The sequence below is a fragment of the Callithrix jacchus genome, chromosome 5, assembly GCF_049354715.1.
Source record: "Callithrix jacchus isolate 240 chromosome 5, calJac240_pri, whole genome shotgun sequence".
Taxonomy (NCBI): domain Eukaryota; kingdom Metazoa; phylum Chordata; class Mammalia; order Primates; family Cebidae; genus Callithrix; species Callithrix jacchus.
Window position 1 is genome coordinate 14453939 of NC_133506.1, and position 21145 is coordinate 14475083.

Sequence of the window (21145 nt, forward strand, 5' to 3'; positions counted from 1 at the left end):
CACATGCCACCATGCCCAGCTAATTTACAGAAAAGAAATTGTAGAGTCAAGTTCTGGCTGTGTTGCCAAGGCTGGTCTTAAACTCCTGAGCTCAAGGGATCCTCCTGCCTCAGCCTCCAAAAGTGTTAGAATTATAGGCATGAGCCACCGTGCCTGGCCCAAAAAGGAGATATTATTTTTAAATGGTTTAATTAAACCCTATTTTTGAAATAAGTAGAAATTAAATTTTATGAATCTTTTGTTCATCTATCCAAATTCTGTAGGCCATACTATAAAATTTTAAACATAATGTTGTAAAAAAAAAGGTAATATTATTGCGATTTATCTTTAGGTTGCATATCAATTTCTCATTTCCCTCTCTTAACAATACTATGTGACATATAGAGAAGGAATAGTTAACAACATACAGTTACATATATGAAAACAGAAGCTCAAGGCATTTAAAGGGCTTACATTCGTTACATGAGAGTTTAAGAGGCAGATTGATAATTTAGCGCCAGGGTGTCTGACTCCCATTATCTTTTTCAATAACTTAGACATTCCTGATACAGAGACCATGTTGCTTTGCCATTGGTAGTTATAGACATGTTTGAGTCAGCCACTCAATACATTTAAAGTGTATGTTTTCCAATAATTTAAGGAATGAAATACCTTGTCTTGAGTTAACTTGTAGATTACTATTGCATTCTGTGTAAGAAAAGGACGTGCTAAAGAAACTAATGATATACTTAATAAGGTGGAGCCTTTTAAGACTTACTTAAGAGAACAAACCAATTCAGTGGGTTATAATCGTCCTTTTCCGTTTGTTGAAACAGATACAAAGGGTAGAGGCCAGATCCAACTCAGTAAGCAGTTTAGATTAGGTTCCTTTTCCATTGAGAAAAAAGTCACATGACTCTCCAGATTTTCTGTCATTTGCCTGATTTTTCCACCCAATTGTTTATTACAGTGAAGTCATTATTGTAGTCATTAGAGTATCATCTGATAAAAGCATGCATACATTGACATAGTTCTTTCAATAATATTCTCATTGGGTTTCCAAGCCTTTGAGCAACATTGAAGGTTCTAAAGAGCTTGAAAGATGGAAAGGTTTTGCAGTCTCTAGATCCAAATGATGTTTTGAAGGTGATTCAAGAGTATGTGGCAAGACTGGAATATTTGTCCTTGAGTCTGACTCTACATTCTGTTCTCTAACCATGGGGTGTTGCCTTCTCCCTCTGTGAGCACAGAGGTCTCCAGACAGAAGAAAAAAAAAAACAGATATCTTGGGCATTAAATAAGGGTGTTTCAAAGAATATGGGCCACTAAGTCATCTATACCCAATGACTTGGCAGGAAATAGAATCATCACCTCCTTTTACAGTCACAATATGTCTGAAATTGTGTTTATTCTGGTAAAATAAACAGTCATTAGCATGATTCACACTTTTTCCAGCTTTAGCAAAGAACAGATAAATTATCTACTATTATCCTCCTCTACCTTTTACCTCATTTTTGCGAAATCAAATGTGTTTATATGAATAGCTACCATTTCTTAAGAATTTACCAAGTGCTTGTCTTCTTACTAAACACAAACACTATGCCTTATCTAAGTTAGCCTCCACAATAATGAGTTAGGCATTATTCTTTTCCTATCTTTACAGATAAGGAAATGGAGGTTTAAGAAGCTTAAGTAACTTGCCTAACATTGTTTGGCTTTTATTTGTAATTACTTCTTTTAGTTACTCTGCACCCTGAAAATTCTTCATTGATGACCCCAAGACAGACATGCCAATGACAAGCATACTGATACTTAAATCGATTTACTTCCATCTCCATATGTGCATCAGACAAAGACATGAAGCTACATATTCAGCTCTTATTGAGAAATTACATTAATGCCTTTAGTTTCTCCATTGAATAATGTAGCATTGATACATTAATAATAATTTATAACATTTTTCTCATCACCTATGAGATAGCATTTTGAATGCACCGTTGTTATAATAAAAGAAATGCTTTAAAGTAAGTTTGAATTACTTAGGAGGTAAGATTTATTTTCCAATCTTTCTGAGTAAGATTATAGCAAAAGGCTGAAGAAAACTTCTAGCATGAGGTGGGTACCCTGTGGAGGACTTTCTTAAACATCCAGTGTTCCTGTCAATTCACTGTAGACAGTGTAAGAGCAATCTGTCTACAGAATGAATTTCATCTTACTTCAAGACACCAAGTTCTTCTTCCTTCCCTTATATTTTGAGGTCCTTATTAGGTCAGAGTAGTGTAACAGACACTTACAGACACATGCTAGGTTGCAGCTATATGTTGGCGACTGAGGATATAAAGCTGATGGAACATAACAGGGTAGATGGAATTACACAGTTAGCACTAAGAAAAGGCTCCCAGGCCAGATTCTCCAGCTGGGGCCAGGTAAAGGAAATTCGGCCAAATCTGTTTCATATAAACACATCAATTTCTCTAGTTTGGGGTTTCTGTTCTTAATTTTTACATGACAGCTTGTTGATGAAACTAAAGAGGTGATGGTTCTTCCTCAAGTCCCTCTGGGATCAATTGTGGAAGGTTGGTCAACGTGCTCCCAGTGACCTGTTATAGTAGCACAGGGGTCCTGACCAGCTCTTACATGCTAGTAGAGTCCTGACAGTTTCATGATTGACCAGAATAAATAATCTATGGCAACAATAGCCAATAGCCACAGTTGCCTATTGAAAACCTGAAAGGAGGCTAGCGTGAGTTGAAATGTACTGTCAATATAAATTACACATCACCTTTCAAAGACTTAACCTGAGGAAAGAATGTAAAATTTCTATTTAACATTTTTATGCTGATTACGTCATGAAATAATATTTTGGATACATTGGTTTAAATATATACTCTCAATTTTATTTGTTTCTTGCTCCTTTTTTAATGTGATTATTAGAACATTTGGAATTATATAAATCGGTCATATTACATTTCCACTAAATATGCTAATCTAGAGCCTTTCTTCTCTCATTGATGTAGGCCTTTTCTAAGACATTTGCTTGGGAGAGACCATTTATCTTTTATGTTAGATGGCCTCCCAAATAGCAGAGAAACATTCTGAACCAATGCAATTTTTCTGTTCCTATGTCTATACTGCCACCTTGGACTTTATAAAACACCTAAATATTATCTATTAAATACAACAAAGTGTAGAAATTATAAAAGAATAATATTTGTAAAAAATAGCAAAAATGAATCTTAGAATTTAGAAAAACATTATAAAAAATTATTAGACAACTTCCTTTTTTAAATCTTTCTTTAACTACAACTTTGTAAATTGTTCAAAACCAAATTCTGCCTAAAAATTTCTTGGTGTTAGCATATCTTTAATGCTATTAGCTTCAATGTAGATTTAACTTTAACAATTATGATTAAAGGTTTACTATTAAAAAGTAATTTCTATCAAGGAACCTATGCTCTGGCCCTATGCATTCTCCAAGGTGTTATTTGCTCTGTTCTCTTAACTATTAAAGAAAGGGGATAGAGTAAGCAATCTATGTTTGCTTTGATTTATGCTGTCTCTATTTTTATATATGTGTTATAAACCACATTTGTTTTTAAAACTGGTAAATATCAACTGGAATACACGTTTCAATCTTTTATGCTGTTACTCTTCAAAAAAGATATGTCTCAATATTTTCCTTTTTCTCTGAAGAATTACATTTATTTTTTATCTATAACCAAGGAAAAGTTGCATAATTTATATTGTGCATCATTTGAAAGAGTAATTTTATTTCTTCCCCTACTATCTGACATTGAATGTTTTCTTTTATCATAAATAGGGAAATAGCCTGTTTACTCTAAAAGTGTTTTCAAAACTTTTTAAAAGGAAGACTTCAAATTGGTTGATAAAGCAAAACTAGAGACTATTGTAGAGGTATACACAATGCATAAATAATTATAAACATGTTAAGTAGGGAGACTCACTATTTTTATTATGAACCTAAATCTGCCATATTAAAAAAAGACAACACATCCAAACTTCTACCAGCTTAAAATTGCTGTGGGACTCACATAACAAAAAATAAGTCAGTTACTAGAACTATACTTTAAATGTATTTAATTTCATTCATTTTCAGTATGTTGTTAGTAATAATAATATAAGATGGTATTGGCACCTTTCCATTGGCCCACTGCAAATGATTAATATTTCATGATATTATAGTCCTTTAATAACTACTATGTTAGAAACACTAGTGATTCAGGTCTATAAAGCCAATGAACGCTGTTATAGTTGTAGTTTTGTTTCTTAAACTTGTCACTTTTAAAATGTAGATGTCAAACCTGTGATTCAGATGTCTACATATTACACTTTTGTTATTTCTTTCATATTATGTGACATAGAGGAAAAGCATAGTAAAATAATAGGTTCCCGTAAAATGGTGACTCTTTGGATTCACAAATATGCACCAAAGTGTTCTTTGAATAAAGACTTGTTAATAGTGTGACATATTTTGACAGCTTAAAATCATAACAGCTTAATCAACAAAAATTAAGGTGACACCTCTAATGTTTCTAAAGGGGTTTCTCTTTCAATGTGGTTAAATACTGGAAGAAATGCTGCTGCCTTATTGTCCCAGCTGTCTGGTTCTAACTTGCTGAAATAAATAAGAGGACTCATAATAGAGTAGATAGAGAGATTGGGCCTGGGATATTTCTTTAAAATTTCAGCCACATTTGAATTGTGCATGCTGCCAATAATTTCAGCCACTTGACTATGGAATGCTTCATCCTACTTCCCAAGTGTTCATGCTTGCTCTGCTCAGCTCAAGTTGCTGACAGGACTTTCACTTATATTCTGAAATGAACTAACTGAACATCTGTCTCAACGCTGAGTTATCTGTATAATTTGGAGAGTTGACTTGATATATTTGCTCAAATTGACAACTTAGAACTATTTAGACATTAACAGATGATTAAAAGAGAATAAATACCATGAGTGTTAAGATGAGTTATGACCGGCCAGAGCAGGGTAAACTTATCCAACATACAAGAATGAGGCCCTCGGAGATGAGCCTTCCAACTAAGTATCGGAGAACAACTAAGAGAGAATTGCAAACTAACTTATAAATAGGGATGTGCACAGGAAAATAGTCTCCCCAAATACCATCTCCCCCACTAAAGTAAGGGCATGACTTTCAAAGCCTGAAGACTCCACAAGGAAGAGGTTGGTCAATTCAAACACATTATTGACTTGTCAGTTCAGGATTGGCTGGTTGTAGGGAAGCTTGGTGCTGGCCATTTGCTGAACCCCAGGCTGTGGTTGTCAGAAGCTGTGTTGACCTTTAAAATCATTAAAGTTAAGTTCAGAGAGTTCAGTTGAGTCACAGACCACAAAGAATCGTTAACCATCAGGCTGTTTTTCTGCTAATACTGGTCCATTTTCTGAGATGAGATTGTACTGATTTCTTCTTCTGGAGGCAGGAACCCTCACTGTTTCATAATCTGTTATCTTCCTAGGTGCAGGGTGAGAGGCAAGCTCACAGACATGTACTTAAGGCACAGCAAGAGTTTTCTCTATTACAGGCAAAGTAGTAGCGTCTTAGAGGGTTACTGAGAAATAGTGAGATAAAGAGGTAGATGTCAGTGATGAAAGGAATAAGTTGAGGTAAAACTAGTGCAAAGAGAAAATGCAACGTGATAATTCCTCTTTTACAATGTCACTATCCCTCTTCCAGTTACTGGAGCCCTATCTGGTGGCGAGCCAGTCTCACTTTGGACTCTTGAACTCTCTGCTCAAGTTGTCAATATCTAATATCGGCATAGTGAGCACATCTCCACTTTAATTGCAGTGGTGTGGAAGCAGGTTAAACACATTCATTTTTAGCCTGAATTACTAAAGCAGTTTCTCAACTGCCTCGCCTAATCCCAGGGAAACATATCAGTACTTTCATGGCACATTTTATTTTTAGTCCCTGCTGTTTCTTTAGATATAGATGTATTCATCTGTACAAGCTTTCAGGTGGCAGTGATTAAGCTAATATTGTTCACAGCGCATAGGTCTTTTTAATGGAAAGTAAAAAAAGATGTGTAAGGTCTACTTTCTGCTCTCAAGGAATGTGATACCTATTGAGTGAAAACGTAACACAAATTATAATATGGTACTTGTGTTTATAGTGGTGTTATATATAAAGGAGGTGAATAATAATTTTAGCTGGCACAGTAAAAATAGAACTCACATTAAAAATATTTTGAATCATGTCTCAAAGTAGAGGTTGGGCAGGTGGAGACAGACACAAAACTCTTTCCTGGCAGCCATAACTGGGTATGCACCCTCACCGAGATATGGAACTTAATACTACAGCCAAGAAATAGTGAGGAGGGACACATGGCCTGAGCAGAGTCCACGGAAGAGAAAAACCTGAAAGACAGAAAGAAGGGGGAAATATAAGGCTTTCAATACCAGGCTAAACTTTCCATTTTGTTGTTGCTCGTTATTGTGTTTTGTTTTCTTGATTTATTTTTGCAGTAGAGAGCCACAGATAAATTTTGAGAAGAGAAGTGAGTTTTTCTGTTTTGCAGGTTAGGTAGATGCCACTATTAGCATCATGAAGGATGAACTAGACAATAGTAAACCTGGTTGAAAAGTAATCGCAATAGTCCAGGTAGGAGACAAGAAAAGCCTGGGTTAAAAAGCAGCAACAACTGGTGGTGACAGGATAATGGAAGGAAGGAGGCTGATCTGAGAAGAAGCTTGGAAAGATAATAGACAGGAATTGATAACCAAGTGAACATTGGTGGGGAAAAGACAGAAGCTAAAAGGGGAAATCAAGGCAGAGTTACTGTTTTTAGCAGGGGGTCTTTGAGAAGTTATATTAAGACTGTCTGGGTTGACAATGTGACAATGACAGAAAATACAACTCAAAGGAGAAATATAATGTGTTAGGAGGAACAAAAACCACAAAAAAGGGTGTATTGGCTCCTAACTAAAAATTCCAGGGGTAGAATGTGGCTGGGATCTAAGCATCTAAAATGTGCCACCATTTCCTGACCTTGAATTTATTTTCCTTCGTGCTGGATTTATTCTCAGGTTCTAGGTGATGGTAGCAAGGCGGACAGTGACTCCAGCCCAGTATCTTCACAGCAACAAGTCTAGCAGAAAAGGGAGACCTTTGCACTCCTTTCTTCAAAAGCTTAATCAGGCCGCCTGCTTATATCTGAACTCACCACTGTGGCCAGGGACATCATTCTCTGATTGAAGCCCATGAAGGAGAGAAGGAGCTGTCTAGGGTAAAGTTGGAGTCCTGTTTCTAAGAGAATGGAAAATAAATTTTGACTGAGCAAAATACTGCAACTCTCACTTATAATTTGCAAAACCACTAACTAAGGTAGTGAATATAGAAAGGAGAATAGTTCAGGTGGGTGCGTGAAGAAAGGACGAGCAAGATGACAAGAAGGGTTTGCATTTCTTGGTTTGCATATCACAATAGCTATTAATAATTATCACTATAATTATTTATACTAACCATTCAGAGCTCATTATACTAAAAGCAGGCCATATATATAGTTTTGAGAATGTGTATTTGTAAGATATGGCATTTTTTTTTGTATTCTTCAAAGGATTTTGAAGTGTGTAGGGCAGGTACTTCTTTATTATCCATTATAAGTCAGACAGTGATTTTCAGATGCATTATAATGATGTGCACATTTAGGAATGTATGCAACAGTGGGTGGATAGGTCAAACATTTTTATTACTTTAATCTCTATTTCATGATTTTTTGTTCAAATGCTTGAAGATTGTGCCCCAAATAATAGTTTTTCATTTTATTCTTTCTTTGTCATTGTTCTGGAGATTTCAGTTAGACAATTTATATAGAAAAACACTGTGTCTTGGTACATTTTATGATTAAAACATTTTATAGAAGCATTCAATTACATACAATATTTGAGACCATATATTCTAATTAAATCATCATTTTGCTAATGGATAATTCTTCCAAGTATTATGCATTAGTATAAACAATGGGAATATCAGTGTAGCATGCAAATATTTTGCACTAATAATGTGAAATATTTATTTTAAAATATTGCAATCCTAAGTCTCTTTCACTATAGACATGAGATATTTGGAAACAGTTACACCGTAATTTAACATGTAGCAGTTATAAATCAGTGAAAATTTATTAGTACTGATCTTGTGTTATAGCCTGACAAGGGCCATTGATTACCAATTTTATTTATTGCATCATGGTCTAAGCATAATTCTTATATTTTAACAATTATCATAGAGGATTTACATTTAAAAATAAATGTAGTTCTGAAACACTTAAGCAATGCTAATAGAAATCTGATAGTTGGATTTTATGGGCATAGACAAAGTGGGGCTCAGAAGGTACAACTTCAAATTCTAATATTCTTCTATTTTTAGAAATGCAATACTGGGGGGTTCTCACATTCATAGAACCCCAGTTTCTTTTCAACAAAATGGAGAGAATTGGACCTCTGAGGGATGGTAAATATACAGAAGTGTTTCAGGGTGGTGATGTGGGAAGGGGCAGGTAGGCCAGTGGGGAGCTACACCCCAGCTGCTGCTGGGGGCTGCAAATTGTTAAAGTAAGGGAGGAATGGGATGGCATCACAGCTTTCTTAGAATGACATGGAATTGAGTGCAGTAATATCCCGCTTCCATGATTTTCCTATGTACACCTTGTCCCAGGGTCTATTTTTAAGAATGAGGCATTAAGCTGTATGTGAATGTACTTGGCAAATTGGAAAACACTCCACGAATGCAGTTATTTTTCAGTTCATCTGAGAAAAAACTGCCATTTCCTCATACAAGATGAACTGACAGACTTTCTCTTTTTTGACCCTCCCACCAATCCAAAAAACAAGCTTTTATTTTGTTTTCATTCGATAATATTCGTTATACAGAAACAGAAAAAAAAAAAAACAGATTAAGCCTATGGGTAATGTCTAGTCATTACATGAGAAAAACACAGTACCCTGAGGGGAAATAGAGTTTATAGAATATGAAGAAATAATATTTGCTGGGAAAAGAAGGAAGAGAGGGTGATAAAAAGAGATTTTTCTAGATACAGTCATGTATACACACTCCCTGTAAAAATTCTAGACAGGTTCTATTTGGCATTCCTGGCAGGATTTTGTCAGGAATCAAAGTTAGCCATAATGATGGAGAATTTAATTAAAATTAGGGAGTATGTTTAGCAAGAGAGAAATAACTGTTGATCCAATCATTTTAGTCAGTTTAGTAAAAAGGTCAGACTGACTGGTATTTAGCTTTGGGTTGACACAGTCAATCCTCTATGTAGGTATTTATAGTAAGCCTGGAGGGGTTGATGAAATGTAGAGGTAATTGAAAATAAACTATAGTTTGTGGATTCTCAGGAGTTTGGGAATCTATTATTCTCTCTGTTTAGTATGGTAATAGTTAAGCATGGCTTGAGTGACTATTACAAAGTTTTAGAAGTGAAAGTATTTCTTCTCTATGAAAAAAGAAAATCTTTTGAATAATGCTCACTGGCCGTAGATAGATTAACAAAGTTAATGGAGACTTTTTCAAAATAAGATACTGACTTTTGATAACACATTTTGAAGAACACTTTAATAAATATCAAAATTAAGCTTCCCAGCAGAATTTGTTCACACATTAGTTGAAATAATTTAGGTGGAAATGAAAAGGAAATTAAATAAATTTTGAGTCTTTTAAACTTTTTTTACTTAGCAAAGTAACTGAGATTTTAAAAGATGGTAATGTTCAATGTTGATAAGGACACTGAAATGGAAACATATTACCATTAGGGATTATAATTTGGCAATTGACATCAAATGTTTACAAGATTTTCTTCTCTTATAAATAGGCCCCACTGCATAGTTTAAAGATATAAGTATTCACAAGAATAAACTAAAATTTAATAACACAATAGGAGAGTGTTTTGGTAAATTAATTATATTTATTAGGCAAAATAGTATACAACATTGAAAATACATTCTGGGGGCCAGGCGTGGTGGCTCAAGCCTGTAATCCCAGCACTTTGGGAGGCCGAGGCGGGTGGATCACAAGGTCAAGAGATCGAGACCATCCTGGTCAACATGGTAAAACCCCGTCTCTACTAAAGATACAAAAAATTAGCTGGGCATGGTGGTGCGTGCCTGTAATCCCAGCTACTCAGGAGGCTGAGGCAGGAGAATTGCGTGAACCCAGAAGTTGGAGGTTGTGGTGAGCCGAGATCGCACCATTGCACTCCAGCCTGGGTAACGAGTGAAACTCCATCTCAAAAAAAAAAAACATTCTGGGGCATTATCTAAAGATGTAAAAATATCTTCATGATGCCACATTTTCTTCATACAAAGTCAAGTAGCAAAACAGCCCTTAAGAGTGTCAAGATATGGAATGCAGAAAAAACAGAAATACATGGAAAATGCTGGTGGAAAGAGTGAATATTTCTGGGTAATGATTTAAAAAGGAAATTTATTGTTCTGTTTATGTTTTATTTTACTGCAACCTCTAAGTTTTTCAAAGTATATTTTTTACTATTGTAATTACAAAATGAATAGCATAAAAACTTATTCTGGGGCAGTTAATTTTTCCCAGCTGTATGCCTCTGACCTTACTCTCCACCTTCTCTCAGTTTAGCGCTATATAGTATTTTACTCACATCCCAAAGGATCTTCCCCACAAACACATCCATGGAAAGAAAAAGGGTGAAGGCAGGCAACATCAGGTATCTTTGTAACATCCTTTACTACTTATCTACTCCACTCTTCCTTGTCTGTTTTTGCTAATTTTTTTTTCTCATTTCTTGTCTCTCCTTGATCAAATACTGTGCTCACATTTTATTCTAAGCCTCCAAGTTCTCACAGATTACTAAGGGTTTAACTCAAAGTCCTTTAAGACAAGAGGACTTTTTTCACAGGATTAAAAAAGAAAAAATCTCCCTGAATAAATGTCTTAGAATGTTCTTTTCACTCTCCCATTTTCCCTTAACCCCTCAGAATTTATTACTATTCTAGATCTTTTGAGAAGGTGTGCTCTTTCCTAGTAGTTTCTAACCAGCTCCACCTGCTGGTGCTAACCTGTGTCTCTCAGTAATCTGAACCCTTGCCTCAGATAATGTGGGAGTTTTCCTCAAAACATGACTTCTTTTTCATGATATTTCTGCATCACTTAGTACCTAGCATGAAAGGAAGTGGGGTTAGGTCTGTTTTAGAATATTTTCTTTTGGTCTTAAAATTGTTTAATTTGAGTCACATTTAATTGCTTTTAGGCAAACGGATGAAACAATCCTAGAAAATGTACCTCAGGAGAGTATGCTGAGGTTAGGGTTTAAGGATAAGCTGCCAATAATTACCTTCCTCTTAGTCCCCTCTATGGGTAAACTTAGCAGCAATCTACTGTTAAAAGAATAGAATATTTTATTTGGGAATTCAGCAGACAGTGACTCAGATTTTGAATTATTTGGACCTCTTATGATGCTTCACAAGCAAGTATGATCCTACACCTGTTTTTAAAAATATAAATAGAGGTAAGCCAATTATTTTTAGAAGCTTCCTGTTCTTTCTTGAGGTCAACTGAGAAGTTCTGGCCATATTTCTGATAACTTCTCATCTAGGTAACTCCCAGGGTACTTTGTAAGCTAATCATCCCCCATACCCACTCTTGAAAGACCTGAATCAACATTAAAATATTTTTTTGGCAAATGCTTTTGGGGGCAAGAAAAAGAAAAGGAAAGCAGAGCAAGTGATATGGTTTGGCTCTATGTCCAAATTTCACCTTGAATTGTAGTAATACCCACATGTCAAGGGCAAGACCGGGTGGGGGTAATTGAGTCATGGAGGCAGTTTCCCCATGCTGTTCTCATGATAATGAGTGAGTCTCAAGAGATCCGGTGGTTTTATGAGCATCTATTTCCCCTGCTGGTACTCATTCTCTCTCTTGCCACCCTGTAAAGAGATGCCTTCCTTTATGATCGTATGTTTTCTGAGGCCTCCCCAGCCATGTGGAACTGTGAGTCAATTAAGCATCCTTTCCTTATAAATTATCCATTCTTGAGTATTTCTTCACAGCACTGTGAGAACAGACTAATATAGTAAATTGGTACCAGGAGTGGGATTCTATTATATGAATACCCGAAAATGTGGAGGCAACTTTGGAATTAAGTAACAGTGAGAAGTTGGAACCATTTGGAGGGCTCAGAAGAAGATAGGAAAATGTAGGAAAGTTTGAAATTACCTAGAGATTTGTTTAATGATTTTGACCAAAATACTGATAATGATATGGACAATGAAGTCCAGGCTGACAGGTGATGCGGAACCTGTTGGGAACTGGAATAAAGGTGACTTTTGCTATGCTTTAACAAAGAGACTGGGGCATTTGCCCCTGCCGTAGAGATCTGTGGAACTTTGAACTTGGGAGAGGTGATTTATGGTATCTGGTGGAAAAAAAATTATTTCTTATTTATTTATTTTTACTTAATTTAGTTTAATTTTTTTGAAATGGAATCTTGTTCTGTGGCCTAGGCTGGAGTACAATGGTACAACCTTAGGTCACTGCAACCTCTGCCTCCCAGTTTCAAGCAATTCTCTTGACTCAGCTTCCCAAGTAGCTGGGATTACAGATGCACACCACCACACCCAGCTAATTTTTGTATTTTTAGTAGAGACAGGGTTTCACCAATGTTGGCCAGACTGGTCTTGAACTCCTGACCTCAGGTGATCCACCTGCCTTGGCCTCCCAAAGTACTGGGATTACAGGCATGAGCCACCACTCGTAGCCTGGTAGAAGAAATTTCTAGTGGCAAAGCATTCAAAACGAAGTAGAGTATAAAAGTTTGGAAAGTTTATGGCTTGGAAATGGGATAGGAAAAACAAAATCCATTTTCTGGGCAGTAATTCAAGCCTACTGCAGAAATTTACATAGGTAATGAGAAGGATAATGTTAATAACCAAAACAATGTGGAAAATGTCTCCAGGGCATGTCATAGACCTTCAAATTAGCCCCTCCCACCACAAGTTCAGAGGCCTAGAAGGGAAAAACGGTTTTGTTGGCCTTGCCCAGGTCTCCCCTGCTGCCTGCAGCCTAGGGACTTGGTATCCTGTTTCCCAGCTGCTCCAGTCATGGCTAAAAAGGCCAAGGTACAACTTAGGCCATTGCTTCAGAGGATGCAACTTCCCAGCCTTGGCAGCTTCCATGTAATGTTGGTCCTTTGGGTGTGCATAACACAACAATTGAGGTTTGAAACCCTTTGCCTAGATTTCAGAGAATACATGGAAATGCCTGGATGTTCAGGCAGAAGTTTGTCACATGGGTGGAACCCTCATGGAAAATCTCTGCTAGGGCAGGGTGGAAGAGAAATGTCAGGTCAGAGACCCCAAACAGAGTCCCCACGGGGGCACTGACTAGCAGAACTGTGAGAGGTCACCATCCTTCAGACCCCAGAATGGTAGATCCACCAAAAGTTTGCTTCATGCCCCTCGAAAAGCCACAGGTATTCAATGCCAGCCTGTGAAAGCAGCTGGGAGGGGGGCTGTACCCTGAAAAGCCACAGTGGTGGAGCTGTCTGAGACCATGAGAGCCCACCACTTGCATCGGTGTGACCAGGCTATGGGACATAGAGTAAAAGGAGATCATTTTGGAACTTTAAGGTTTAATGACTGCCCTGTTGATTTTTGGACTTTCATGGGTCCTGTAGCTCCTTTGTTTTGGCCAATTTCTCCCATTTGGAATGGGTGTATTTACTCAATATCTGTATCCTAATTGTATCTAAGAAGTAACTAACTTGCTTTTGATTTTACAGGTTCATAGGTGGGAAGGACTTGCCTTGTCACAGATGAGACTTTGGACTTGGACTTTTGCGTAAATGCTAGAATGAGGTAAGACTTTGGGGCAGTGTTTGAAGGGTATGATTGTGGTCTGAAAAGCAAGGACTTGAGATTTAGAAGGGCCCAGGGATGGAGTGATATGGTTTGACTCTGTATTCCTACACAAATCTCACCTTGAATTGTAATCATGTGTCAAAGGCAGGACCAGGTTGAGGTAATTGAATTATGGAGGTAGTTTTCCCCATGCTGTTCCCGTGTTAATGAGTGAGTCTCATGAGATCTGATGGTTTTATAAGCATCTGGCATTTCCCTGCTGGCACTCATTCTCTCTCCTGCTGTCCTGTAAATAGGTGCATTTTGCCATGATTGTAAGTTTTCTGAGGCCTCCCCAGCCATGAGTAACTGAGTCAATTAAACCTCTTCTTTATAAATTACTCAGTCTTGGGTATCTCTTCATAGCATTATGAGAAGGGACTTATACAGTAAATGAGTGTTTTGAAGGGAACATTCAAATTTGGTAAACTGGCTGTTGTTTCTTTCAGGAGCTCATTGATAATAATCACTCATTCATTTTTAGCCTCCTTTTGCTCCATGTACTGTAGGGGCAGTTATTGGCTTTGGGCTTGATACTGTTGGCTGTATTAGCTTGTGCCTGGTGAGATAGCAAAGGGAAGGTGCCAAGAAGTTGGGAGAAAGTCTGTGTTTTCCAGTGTTTACTCTTTGATCTTACTCTTCATGTTCTCAGCTCTTGAAGGACAAAGAAGTTTGTTGTAGTCAATCCAAAGCTTCCTTCCTGGTCACTTTCCCAGAGACTTGGCCTCAAAATTTGCTTGAGACATAATTTTTTGGCATATGGTAAACTTGTTCAGTGCCCCTCAGTAGAGACCTTTCAGACACACAAGTTCAACTGTTGATTCACTACAAACTTTGAAGACCATACATTATATTGAGTCATATCTGCTAGCGATTTATTATCAGCCTTTTCTTTGTATTCCCTCTGCCTAGAGTTATCCTAGATTTTTGATAAGAATCTCTGCAATTATGAATGCACAAAACATAAGAGAACCCAAATGTGAAGGACTGAAGATGTAACACTTGGTTACTGGCATGGTCTTGTGACCAATTACTATGTCATATTTAAACTTTAGTACCTAGATTTTGTGTATTCTATTATCACTTGGAATATTTTTATAATAAGACAGACCTTATAGCAATTGCTGATAGGCAGAAATTATTTTTGTCCTGTTCTCCAAATATTTGAAGTTGAATTCATCTTTGCTCATAAGAATATGAAAAAATAAAAAGAGAAACACAAGCCCAAATTATTGTCAAAGCCTTCCTCACAAATCTGCAGATTTCTCCCAATCTTTCCTGATTTATCCATGAAAAAAAGAGGCAGCTTCTGGTGGTGGATAAATTTGTTTGAAATATTCTTGAATATTCACTAGGAATGTTACTAATAAATTTAATCAGCTCCAGATATCTTGGGACTACACATTTTATATTTATAAGGCTGATAGGGTATTGCTTTATGTCTTAGTAGGAGGTAAAACTCTGAAAGTTTCTTAATATTATTATGATATTTTTCTTTGCTATATTTGATCATTTTGCACAATAGGCCCTCTCATGCTATCATTCTGGATTTCATATCTTTTCTTCACTGCCACCTGCTTTTCTGTGGAAAACATATATTTCCTTTAATCTCCCTTGTGTTTGGAGTACTATTGTGTCTTATTCTGCCCTTTGCTTTTAAATAGTATTATCTAAAAATGTATTCAGATTTTTATTTTCTCCAATTAAATTATTTTAAGGTTGTAATTTTAAAGTAGAATAATTGTAGATGTTGTCATTATAGGGTTTATTCTGTACTTTCTGGAGTGTATAGCTACCCCATTTCTTCATCTAGAGAGTTATTTTAGTGCCTTTTAATATGATGTTTTTATTTTATTAAAAATATGCAACTCTTTGAAAAATGTATGTGAGTAGCTGAGAAGCTGTATAAAAGCTCAGGATGAAAACCAGAAAATTACCTTCATATCCGAACTCTGCTGACTGTGACCTGTATACGGTGGTGTGCTGGTAAATGTTTAACAACCCATTCTCAAGCAGAAATAGTCCTTAATTTGAAGAATTTGCCAATTTCTGTGTAGTGTTTCTGAATCCACCATGACTAATTTTAAGCTACAAACTGGAAGTAACCCACATGCACACAGTGGTCTTTCTCCAGCCTGTGAGAACCAGGTCTAGTATAACATCCACAGACTTTTGGGTATAACACTTAGCTTTCCTGAGTCTTAGATTTTTCTGTGTAACATAGAATATGTTAGGATAAAATAGTCTATGATAGCCGGGCGTGGTGGCTCATGCCTGTAATCCCAGCACTTTGGGAGGCCGAGGTGGGTGGATCACAAGGTCAACAGATCGAGACCATCCTGGTCAACATGGTGAAACCCCATCTCTACTAAAAATACAAAATATTAGCTGGGCATGGTGGCGTGTGCCTGTAATCCCAGCTACTCAGGAGGCTGAGGCAGGAGAATTGTCCGAACCCAGGAGGTGGAGGTTGTGGTGAGCCGAGATGGCGCCATTGCACTCCAGCCTGGGTAACAAGAGCGAAACTCCATCTTAAAAAAAAAAAAATACTCTATGATAAAATATAGTAGCTACAATAAATTGCTTTTCTAAAATTCTCCATTAAGGTAATTACCCTACTGCAAAGACATATTGTACAAATTAAATAAATATATTACTCTCATAGAATCTTTGTTGTTGAATTTTTATCTCAATGCTGAACAATATGTCTCTGTAATATTCAGTTTCTATTGTTTTATTCTGAAATCAACTATGCCTAAAATTAGTAAAAGTTGGAAATTCTGCAATTATGAAGCCAACCCCATTACTAAAGCAGTTTTGCGCTGCAGTAGCACTTAAATGTTTTGCATTAATTATTTAAAATTGCAGCTGAGGGGCCGGGCACGGTGGCTCAAGCCTGTAATCCCAGCACTTGGGAGGCCGAGGCAGGTGGATCACGAGGTCAAGAGATCGAGACCATCCTGGTCAACATGGTGAAACCCCGTCTCTACTAAAAATACAAAAATTAGCTGGGCATGATGGCGTGTGCCTGTAACCCCATCTACTCAGGAGGCTGAGGCAGGAGAATTGCCTGAACCCAGGAGGCAGAGATTGCGGTGAGCCAAGATCACGCCATTACACTCCAGCCTGGGTAACAAGAGCGAAACTCCTTCTCAAAAAAATAAATAAATAAAATAAAAATAAAATAAAATTGCAGCTGAGTTTACAACCTTCCCTCTTAATCGCAGAGAGAGAAGAAGATGTGAGAATCAAAGTTTAATCTAGTTTTTTGTTTATTTCTCCCATGACAACTCTGGATCCCAAAGATTTGGGAAAATAATGTAACATTTCTTAACTCTACTACTGAGGAAATTTATTTCATTGATTCATAAAGTATTTGCCACCATCTCTAATGAGTATTGTTACATTTGACTTTATATGAGCTTTTAAGTATTTTACAGAAAAAAATGCATTTTCTCATTATCTTAACTCTTTCAGATCAGCTTTCTCAAGTTGAGTCATTTGCTTTCCTTAGTCTTTCCTGTCCAGCGGTTCTGGTGACATGAGCATCCTCTGGCTCCAATGCACCTTTCTTCTTGACTTGACTGCAAGCTTTGATTCAATTACCTGACCCTTCTTTCCCAAAGGAAATGCTGGGGGGATAAAAGAGAGGTGACAGGAGAGTAGGTAAAACTGGTCAACAATAAATCAATCAAACAAGAACTTATCCAACACTTCCTAAGTGGCAGAGATTGTGGTGTAAGCCCACAAAATCCTCAGAGAGAGAGAGGAAAGGAAAGACCTCCAGAGTAATGAAATATGGAAGAAGGAAATATTTAAGAAGTGGCTCATAGGTGCAAGATTCAAACATAAACATTAAAAATAAAGAAAGGCACAAAATATATAAAATAGCTCAAAGAAAAAGGCTTACATATTTATTTCCAGTTTACTCAAATATATGCAATATAAACAATACCCAAAGGTAGATGTCATACTGTCTTTTTATATTTTACAAGATACTATTTCATCTTCAAAAGCTGATTAGAAATCCTGCTGCTTCAATTTATTCTCTGGGCACTTGTCATCCACTCAAAGCTTCATTTAGAGAAATTCCATGAAATTTTAATGAAATAAATGTAATGACAACAGGCATATTTCCCCACCCTAATTTTCTCCCATACTGACGTGTTAGAAGATGACTTCATGGATATTTATTTGATGTTAAAGTTATGGGATTTGAATTTTGAAATTTTATGTTTTTTTCTTTTCACCAAATATGAAAATTAGAGGAGGCAGATGACACAACAGTTAGGAATCAAGTGTCACAACGTAGGTAGGAATCTTTTTACATTGTAACAAATTGCTCAGTCCTGCAAAGCTACAAATAGTGTTGTTTGAATTTCAAGTTTCTTGGAGATCGCTTGACCTCTGAAACTCCACCAAAGGAAATTGTTTCTATTTAGAGTCCTCAAACTTCAGAGTCTTTGTTTCATGGTAAAAAATTCAGCCTTAATTTTTATTTTCCAGGCTGGAGTGCAGTGGTGCCATCTCGACTCACTGCAACCTCTGCTTCCCCATTCAAGTGATTCTCCTGCCTCATCCTCTTGAGTAGCTGGGATTACAGGTGCCTGCCACTGCACCTAGATAATTTTTGTATTTTTACTAGAGACAGGGTTTCACCATCCTGGCCAGGCTGATCTTGAACTCCTGGCCTTGTGATCCACCCACCTCAGTCTTCCAAAGTGCTGGGATTACAGGCATGAGCCACCACGCCTGGCTCAGACTTAATTTTAGGCCAAGATGTTGGTTTTCATAAGCTGGAGGATTGGTTAGTACTATTGTTGTGTAGCCAGTAAAATCGGGAGTATCCAGTTGGTTTCCTAATGGTATTATCTATGTATTGATCTACCAATCATCTACTCCTAATGGATCATTTTATTCAAATAAAATCAAACCTAGTTGATTAAATGTATTTATTGTAATTTACATAGTGTTAATGCTTCAAAAAATCTGAAACTAATTATAAGTATAATTTGAATGTTTTCTTGCCTATCTCACATACTCCAGAGGTTCTACTTCTTTGATCTGATTCATGCTAACCAGCAGAATAGAAAGATATCCAATGCCTAGCTTTGGGGATTTACTGTGTATAGAGACAGTGTGACACTTGAGTCAGACAGTAAGTGGCCCAAAAAGTAATTCTTCAACTTGCTAGTGTATGGCTTGATAACATTACTAAAACTCTCTGTGCCTGTTTACTCATCAATAAAATGGGATTAGTAACATCTTTGCATGACTGATTTGAAAATAAAGATGAGCAATAAATAAGAGCAATTGCATCTCTTTCCTCATTAGTTCCTGTACATTTTATACATAATTTTTTCTCGAAATTTCTTTTTTTGTATATCAAGAAGGACAAATAAGAAAGAGTTTCCCCTGGAGTATGGTTGACAAAAGGCCATGTGAGTGTTGTTAGTTCTGTCTTAAGGCTCTTCCAGCTGAGATTCTAAGACCTGTCAGAGCAAAGCTCAAATAAACACAGCTGCTTCTGTGTTCTTCCTGAGGTGGTGTGGCTGCCTGTGTCAGCCTCCCTTTATAATGAACAGAACACTTTTCAGGTACATGGCAAGGGTTTTAAGATAAAAGTAGAAAATCACCAGAGTTCTCATATATTCCACAGAACATTTATAGGCTGGAAAGTTCAAGCTCCTGGGCAAATGGCTCCAAGCACAAGATTGAGAAGATGCTTCCATCTCAAACAGAGGCAATGTAATTATGTGGCAGCATCCTTAATAAATGCTGTTGTGGTTCTCACCTCATTAAACTTCACGTCTACCTTCTATCAATAGACTGGAAAGAATTTGATGTTTTGTAAGCCTATGTAGAACCTAAGAGTGCCAAAAGTCCAGCAATGACCCTTATGAGGACACAGAATTTTCACTTATTATGTATGTACTCTGGTAGTTATTTTAAGGTACTTTATATCCATTTATAACACTCCTGCAGTGCATAGACCATTATCCTTGACAGGTACATTGAGGACCATAACTCACTGGGTAACTAAACTAAGAGATTTGAACTGTTTGCATCTTTTCGTTAAGCTATGCTATATTAATGCAACAGGTGAATGTTTAAGGATCTTTACAATTAAATCGGTGGTTATGAACAGAATATAAATAAATCACATTGACTTTTGTCTTAGGTCAGAGTCCCTAGGAACAGAGCTTGAGATTGGAATTAAGTGCACATGATTTATTGAGGGAGTGCTCTCTGGTGAGTGCTATACTGCTGTAAGAAAAGAAGGCAGAAAAGACAGTAAGCAAAAATCGATGGGTCTGGGTTCTCCTCCTGATCCCATAGGGAGCCCTGAAGCTTGAACAGCACTACAGAGATGGTATCAATATGAAGCAAGAGGGTCAAATTTTGTGTCCTTTGAATGAATTCTTAGGTGTGGGTTAGCCCCAGGATGGGGGCGTAGACTGGCCTCCTAGTCAAGGTGGCTTCTGTTTGGTTGAGGACATTTCTGTCCAAAAAGCTGCTGTAAATTGGCATCGTAGGCTGTGTGTACCAACAGTGACCTCTGCACATCATATGTGCTGTACATCTGTATCCAAATCAGAAAATTAGCTGCTGTTTAACACATTCTTTACAGCATAAAGCTGCTAACCAAACTGTGGTTTCAAGCTGAGTCTCTATGTCACAAGTATAAATCTTAGGATTCACCTAAGGTCCGCCCTGGTGAAAAACAGGACAGTGAATGGTCAGTAGCAGAGCACCTGCTATGTCACTCTTCAGAGTTTAAGTGATTTAAATCTCACTATCACCTTCCAGTGCCCATAATTCGACCACTTTTTATGTGTGAGAACCATTTGAAAAACAGCAACAAAAAAACCTCATTTCAGTGGCAACACCTGACCTGTACATATTTAAGTCCATGTATAAACTTTATTTTCTTGAAATCATGGAAATATTTAAATGTTTTAATAAATAATTACTAATGGGGTTGATTAGTGTGTACTGCCCAAGATCCCACTAGCAGTGTTATGCGATGTACACAAAGTATACTTTTTGACATTATATATCTAGAATTAGTGTATACAATTATTATATAATTATTATAAAGGTTATATACTACAGCGGCCCTAAGGGTTACATGGAAAAAATTGTATCCCTGTCCCATATCACCATATGCATAGGAGAATGGAGCCTCAGAAGCTTTAGATGTTTTGTCCAAGTTTAAATACCTAGTGAAAGAGCCTAGATTTTTAATATATCT